The following is a 6914-nucleotide window of genomic DNA, read 5'->3' as shown; positions in this document are numbered from 1 at the left end:
TAGGAACTATAATTAGGCATAATTGACTTGGCTACTCATTCTTTAGGTAAATTTACTATCTTAGGATTAAATTGTGGCTTATTTAATATTTAGAAGTGAATTAGACACCTCAGTATAGTTAGAGATAGAATTTGTCATAGAAAAGATTTTGGGGAGAGAAGTAGGCCCCTCCAGGCTACCTTAGACCAAGATTGTTATTAATTTCTTATAGGATATATAGGCCTTGTGCATTATTTTAAATATGTTCTTGAGCCCAAAAGGGTTTATATTCATGATTTTTTACTCTATATTGGTACTTGGGAGTGGATATTAGTTCTGGTTTGAGTTCGGCAAATTATGACAGTAAGATCGATTCAATTTCAGAACTATTCATGATATGAATTTTGGTTCAAGTGCAGCATATGATATACACCAGTTTAAGTATGGCATAAAGAGTCTATTTATAGTGGTTATAGAGTTAGTCCGAGTCCGGTGATTTCAGTGAAATAGGATCCACGTCTATAATTTTGAGATTTGGTTAATAGTGTAATTAATTCTATTATTTCTCCTTGATTGCACCCTCAGGGCTTATGGGGCCCCACATTGAGTTATTTATTTTTTCCAACTACTAGCTTATGGGGTCCATTATGTAGAGATACTTATGTATTTCCTTTATTATTATTATGGTTATTCATTTACAATATTTGGAGTGTTATTTCAGACTTGCCCTCTTACCTTAAACTTAGTTTATTTATATCAAATTTTATTATATTTATATTATGATTTATCTTAGTTGTCCGATGATGCCTACTGAATACCCATGGCTTTGGTACTCATATTAAACTTTTGTGCCTTTTTTTTATAGATTTGAGTACTAGTTATCACCATCGACATCGAGATTTGTGTTAGTCAAATTTTAAAGACAGGGTTAGCAATCTAAGCTGGAATTTCCTTTTGAAATTCTTCTATTTTTGCTAGTCTTTCCATTTTTGAGACTATTAGATATTGACTTGGTAGTACTTGAATTCTTTTGGATTAGAGGATCTCTTACCGACACTACTAGGTCCTCGTATATTATTATTTCTCTATCATTATATTATTATTCTATGATTTATTTGTTTTAAGTCTTTTACTTCCATATTTTTGACATTTATGCAATTTCCCACCAAACTAGCGTATTGTTATAACTCTAGAGTAACATCCCAGATTTTTTACTTTGAAAATTTTTGAGTTTTAATCTTACTGTGCAGGCTATGGATGGCACCTTACGAGTTGTAAGGTGTGGTCACAAGTCATAGGGAAGGAATCGTGACCAAACCAGTAGAGTAGCCAAAGTTTTTGTCTTGAGTATGACATAGACCTCACGAGTCGTGAAGACTCATTACGAGCCATAAGCATCAAGTCGTAGGCAAACCAGTGAGGAATACCCAAGTTTCTGTTGATCTCATAACTGGACCTTTACAAGTCATAAAGTAAGGTCACGAGTCATAGGGTGTGACCGTGACCAAACCAATGAAGGATTTTCTGAGTCACTGCCCAGACTACGAGTCTAGGCAATGACTTGTATCACTATCATAAATTTGTTATTTTCTAACAAACATTTCCTACGACAAAAAGTAGTCAGAAATTTTTGAATACTTCAGTCAGAAAATTTACTTTTTTATTTTTAATTTTTGTAAAATATTTTTTCGATACTATTTATGACTACAATAGTCAGAATATTTGGCAGTAAATTTTGGAAAATATATCTTCTGACTGCTGTTGTCGGAAACAAAAATAATTAAATAAATATATTAGTAAATGTATAATTAGTCCTTTATACAAAAATTAAATAATTATTTAAATAAATTATTAAGTATGTATTTCTGACCACTATAGTCGAAAATATAAATAGTTAAATAAATATATTACTAAATATATAATCAGTCCTTTATAAGAAAATTAAATAATTATTTAAATAAACTATTAAATATATATTTTCGATCACTGTAGTCAAAAATTATAAAATAAAATAAATATATTACTAAATACATTATAAAATATTAAATGTACCCGACTACTGTCGTCGAAAATATTAAATAATTAAATATATTTAAATTATACTCAATTTTAGTGGTCGAAAAATTATATTTAAATATTAAATAAATAATTATATAAAATATAAGTTACACGGTAGTCTTTCACATTGTATTAATTAATTTAAATATATAATTAAATTATATTAAATATATAACCGACTGATGTAGTCAGAAATATAAATAATTAAATAAATATATAATTAGACCCTTATATGAAAATTAAATAAATATTTATATTTATTATTAAATATATATTTTCAACCACTATAGTCAGAAATACTAATATCTAAATAAATATATGACTAAATATATAGTCATACCCTTATAGAGAAAATTTATAATTAATTAAATATCTTATTAATTATATTTTTCGACCATTGTAGTCGGAAATTGTATTAATTACATAAATATATTACTAAATGCATTACAAAAAGGCTGCTCTATAAATAAATAATTATTTAATATAAGTTACACGGTAGTTTTTCACATTATATTAATTAATTTAAATAAATAATTATATTATATTAATTAATTTAAATATATATTTTAATTATATGAAATATATAATTGACTTATGTATTTGGAAATATTAAACAATTATATATAATTAAAAATTTTCGACTATTGTAGTTGAAACTTTTATAAATATAATTTAATTGTATTAAATATTGAACCGACTGATGTAGTCAAAAAATAAATATATAATTAAATATATTAGATATATACTGACCGTTGTAATCGGAAATATTAAATAATTAAATATATTAAATTTATACCCGATAGAAGTAGTCGGAAAGTTATATTTTATTATTAAATAATTTATATAAATATAAATTAAATATATCAAAACTTTCCCAATTATCTCTGTCTCACTACCGTGTCTCTCTCTCTCTCTCAAAATCTAGGGTCCCACTGCATTGTGAATTTCACCCGATTGAAGTACTTCTCTGGTGTAGCTCCGACCTCATCTTCCTTAGATGGCCATCCCGTCTTCGAGATCTGTCTGCAGACGTTTTTGTAGCCAATTGAAGCTAAAGCAGAGTGAAAGGGAACCAAATCAGGTACAAAACTCCAACCCTTTTCTGTTGAATTTCAATCTGTAAGTATTTTTGTATTTTGGTTACTAAATTTTGCAGGGATTTAATTATTAATAGTTATTTTGTTACTATAACTTTTGAAAAATTAGATTCTAATTGGGCGCGAATGGAAGGAATGTGGAGCAGTCTGAATAAATTTGTTAACATTTTTATTGTAATTGATTGATTACTTAATTAGTTTTAAATTAATTGAAATGAAATTCAGCTGAATATAACCAGTTGCACTTTTAGTTTGAATTTCGATCTGCTTCTTGGTTTTTGCTTAGTGTGTGTGTGGAGGGGTTGGGGTTGGGGGTATAACCAGTTGCACTTTTAGTTTCTTTAAAGAAAAGGGTGTTTTGGGAAGTAAATACACCCTCTAAGGTGCAATGCGTTGTATGGTTAGTGGCCATAAAAGTAAACTCTAAAGAATCTAAAGAGGAAGGGGGTTACCAGTAGAGTTCCTGATATCACCTATATGAACACTAAATGCTAAACACTAATTATTCGAAGATGCAAACATTCAACAGTACCCTACTACCAGAAGTAGAAGCATAGAAGGCAGAAACTCAAGATCTAATACTAACCCTAAACATACTAGTGGTAGATCTAACGCTAAAATTGAAAATAACTAGGGTGTGAATTGTATGCATAACTAGATGCTGTCATATGCTGCTTCAATTTAGATGTTTATGTCCATCTTATTAGCTAAGCTGGATTCAGTCTAGTATTTGCTTTGTTAGATTCCTTTAGTTTGAGTTGGAGAAATAAATCATACAGTGTGATTTAGTTTGCAGGAAACTTGTGCGAGGATTATATTACTGCAATTTTAATACAATGACTAATAATAATTGGTTGAGTTAGTGCATATGCTTCTTTTCGTTGTATATTGGTTCAATGTTTGAAAAATTGGTATATAGGGTACACATTCTAAAACATATTGTTGTTTTTAAATTTTTGAATGAGATTTTGTTTGCAATTATGCTCCTAACATTCTTGAAGGGCTTGATAAGAACTAGTATAATATGGGTATTTTTGGTCTTTTTCCAAGTATAGCTAATACAGAAGAACAGGGGTAGTTATGTTGCTTGTATTTGGTATAAACAATTAGCTAATACAGAAGAACAGGAGTAGTTATGTTGCTTGTATTTTGTATAAACAATACAGTAGATTCCCATATATGCATAATTATAGAGAGAGGATGTGAGAATAATAAGTAATAGGCTTAGCCTTGGTGGAAAAAGTTACCTGGTATGTGATGGAATAGTGGAGATGCACTTAAGCTGGTTCTTTATGAAATAAGAATTCATAATAAGTAAACAAGGGGCTATACTATGCAAGATTTATACCGTGATTATCTTTCCTAATACCTTAGTAGTCGTATTGTTTTTTTCCTTCTCAAATAACAGTAAGACTCCTAAGAATCACATAGGCAAAATTTTGCTGACGGAAATTGTAATATTAGTAAATGCAATCGATTGTTTGCTAGTTACGTGACAACTGGGGAACAAGCTTTGTAAATTCTAGTAGCTCTATGTACTACAAGACTTGATGAAAATACTATTTCTTTTAGCACTATCTGTCTGGAATTTGAAACTGAGTGCACCCATCAAGGTTGTGTTAATTGTATTCTTGTCTAATGTCTGTTTCTTGATCCCTTCAGCACCTCATAATTCACAACTCAACCTTTTTGGGCTGCCATCCTAACTGTCCTTAGACTCGATGTGTAGGAGCATGGGCTGCCATCCTAACTGTCCTTAAACTCAATGTGTAGGAGCATATACACACACATAATACCCGTCTATGCATCTAATAATTTTATATTTAGTGAGTCTTGAATAAAGTGAAATGAGATGTAATCACTGATTTAAATTTAAATAATTATCTATGATGGCTTTAAGCTTTAAAACAATGGAAATTAACTTGCGTCTCTGCAGCTTTTAAGGGATGGTCATAGTGAGATACATGGGTCTGCTTCAGGGTTTACTGTATTGCCTTGAATTTTAGAAAGTAATGTTGTATTTAGCAGTCTAACAGCTTGAAGAATGCACCTTCAAGTTTTACGAACAATTCAAGGTACTCTCCACTAGCTAATGATTATCTTTGTGAGACTAATCTGGTTCTAGGACCACTTCATATAGCCATTTCTCCTAATTGTACTGCAGAGCTTCTTGAATAGCTTTAGCTTCAATCTCTATATTAGTAGCCCATCCTAGCCCCTTAGCTCTCTCATATACTATGTCTCCTTATTTATTTTGTATTCAAATGCCTATAAAGTTTAGTCCTGCAGTGTTACATTTGAGCTTATTTGTCTCTGGGTACTTCTAAGTTGCACTATGATAATGTAGCTTAGGATTGTACCTTATTAAGTTGTTTATTACATCTGGACAAATCCATGATTCCAATGTATTTATGGATAGAGGGATTTCACCAATTTTCTCCTTAGATCTTGTATGTGCAACACCATTCGTGTTTTCTTCATTTTTTTGTCTTTCCTTATTAATATCAACAATCTGGTTAATATCAACAATCTAATCTATGAGAGTTTGTTGATATTAACCAGTTTACTCCATGAAGCTGTGTACTGTATGTATTCAGTGATAATGAATTGAATCAATATAGTAAAAGACTTTCTTTCATTTGGAGGGTAATGAAAAAATACTGATGCGATCGCTACTAAGTGTTGTGTTTTCCTAAGCTATGCTAGTGAAACTTTTCAATGACAACAGTTAGTTCATACTTGCATTATCTCTTTTTCTAAAATTTTGAAAGAATATGAAAATGGGGAAAACCCCACTTTTCCAGAGGTCTACAAAGAGACACATAAGAAGAAAAAGGATGCTACAAGAGGAGATTGGGTCGGAACGTGTGCTAAGAATGCATATGTAAGATAGTAACTTTTACATACATTATTTTATTATTACTCAACGTAGCTTGTTTACATTCTGATAAATAATTTTTCTTTCAGGAAGAATTTCAAAAAAGCATAGAAAATTGGCGTCAAACCCAAAATACTTCAGAGGATGGTACCATGGTCAAACCATCACCTACAGATATGACTAATATGTAGACAGATGTGGTAGGTGGTTCAAAGAAAGGTAGAACCTACGGTACAGGGGTTATCCAATCCTTGAGTAGTCCTTCGTTGTTTTCCAGTTCCTTTTCTACTTTGCAAACCATGGAAGAAATGAAAGCGATGAAAAAGTAAATTGTGGAATTGATGCAACAATGTGCAGCTAACGATGCTAAGTTTGCTAAATTTGAGGAGTTGGTTAAGAAGCACATGCCTCAAGTATTTCATGATGAGGAAGAGATGAATCTAATGAGAATTAGATTGTAGTTATTGTTCTTGTTTTTGGTTATGACATTTAGATATTTAAACTATTTGATTTGATGTTTGTTTTGGATGTTTTAAAGTGGTTACATTTATAAATTTTTGTTGTTGTCGTGTTTGATCCTACTGTGAAAAATATATTAGTCATGTTTATAATCTGGGGCAATGGAAGCTAATGCAAGATTTAATTATATAATTATTAGGTGAATATTTTTATTAAAATTATGACTAAAGTAGTTGAAATAATAATTATTAAATAACATTTATTAAGTTTTGGCTACAGTAGTCGGAATAATAATTATTAAATAATTCTGACTACAGTAGTCAGAACAATTATAATTATTAATTAATTATACATTAAGTTTCCAACTAAAATAGTCAGAGAAATTATAATTATTAAATAATTATTTATTAATATTCGACTACAATAGTCGTAATGATTATAAT

At 30.0% G+C, this 6914-nt stretch overlaps 1 long non-coding RNA gene across 1 annotated transcript; it reads left to right on the top strand.

Moving 5' to 3' along the window:
* The first annotated feature begins 2913 nt into the window (after window positions 1-2913).
* On the top strand, window positions 2914-6586 carry LOC107867857. The gene is made up of 3 exons (XR_001673387.2): window positions 2914-3118; window positions 5939-6018; window positions 6102-6586. It is a non-coding gene; the product is annotated as an uncharacterized LOC107867857 (long non-coding RNA).
* Window positions 6587-6914: the final 328 nt, after the last annotated feature.

The sequence above is a fragment of the Capsicum annuum genome, chromosome 4 (genome assembly GCF_002878395.1).
Source record: "Capsicum annuum cultivar UCD-10X-F1 chromosome 4, UCD10Xv1.1, whole genome shotgun sequence".
Classification (NCBI taxonomy): domain Eukaryota; kingdom Viridiplantae; phylum Streptophyta; class Magnoliopsida; order Solanales; family Solanaceae; genus Capsicum; species Capsicum annuum.
The sequence above is the reverse complement of the archived record's forward strand: the minus strand, read 5'-3'. Positions and strand labels throughout refer to the sequence as shown.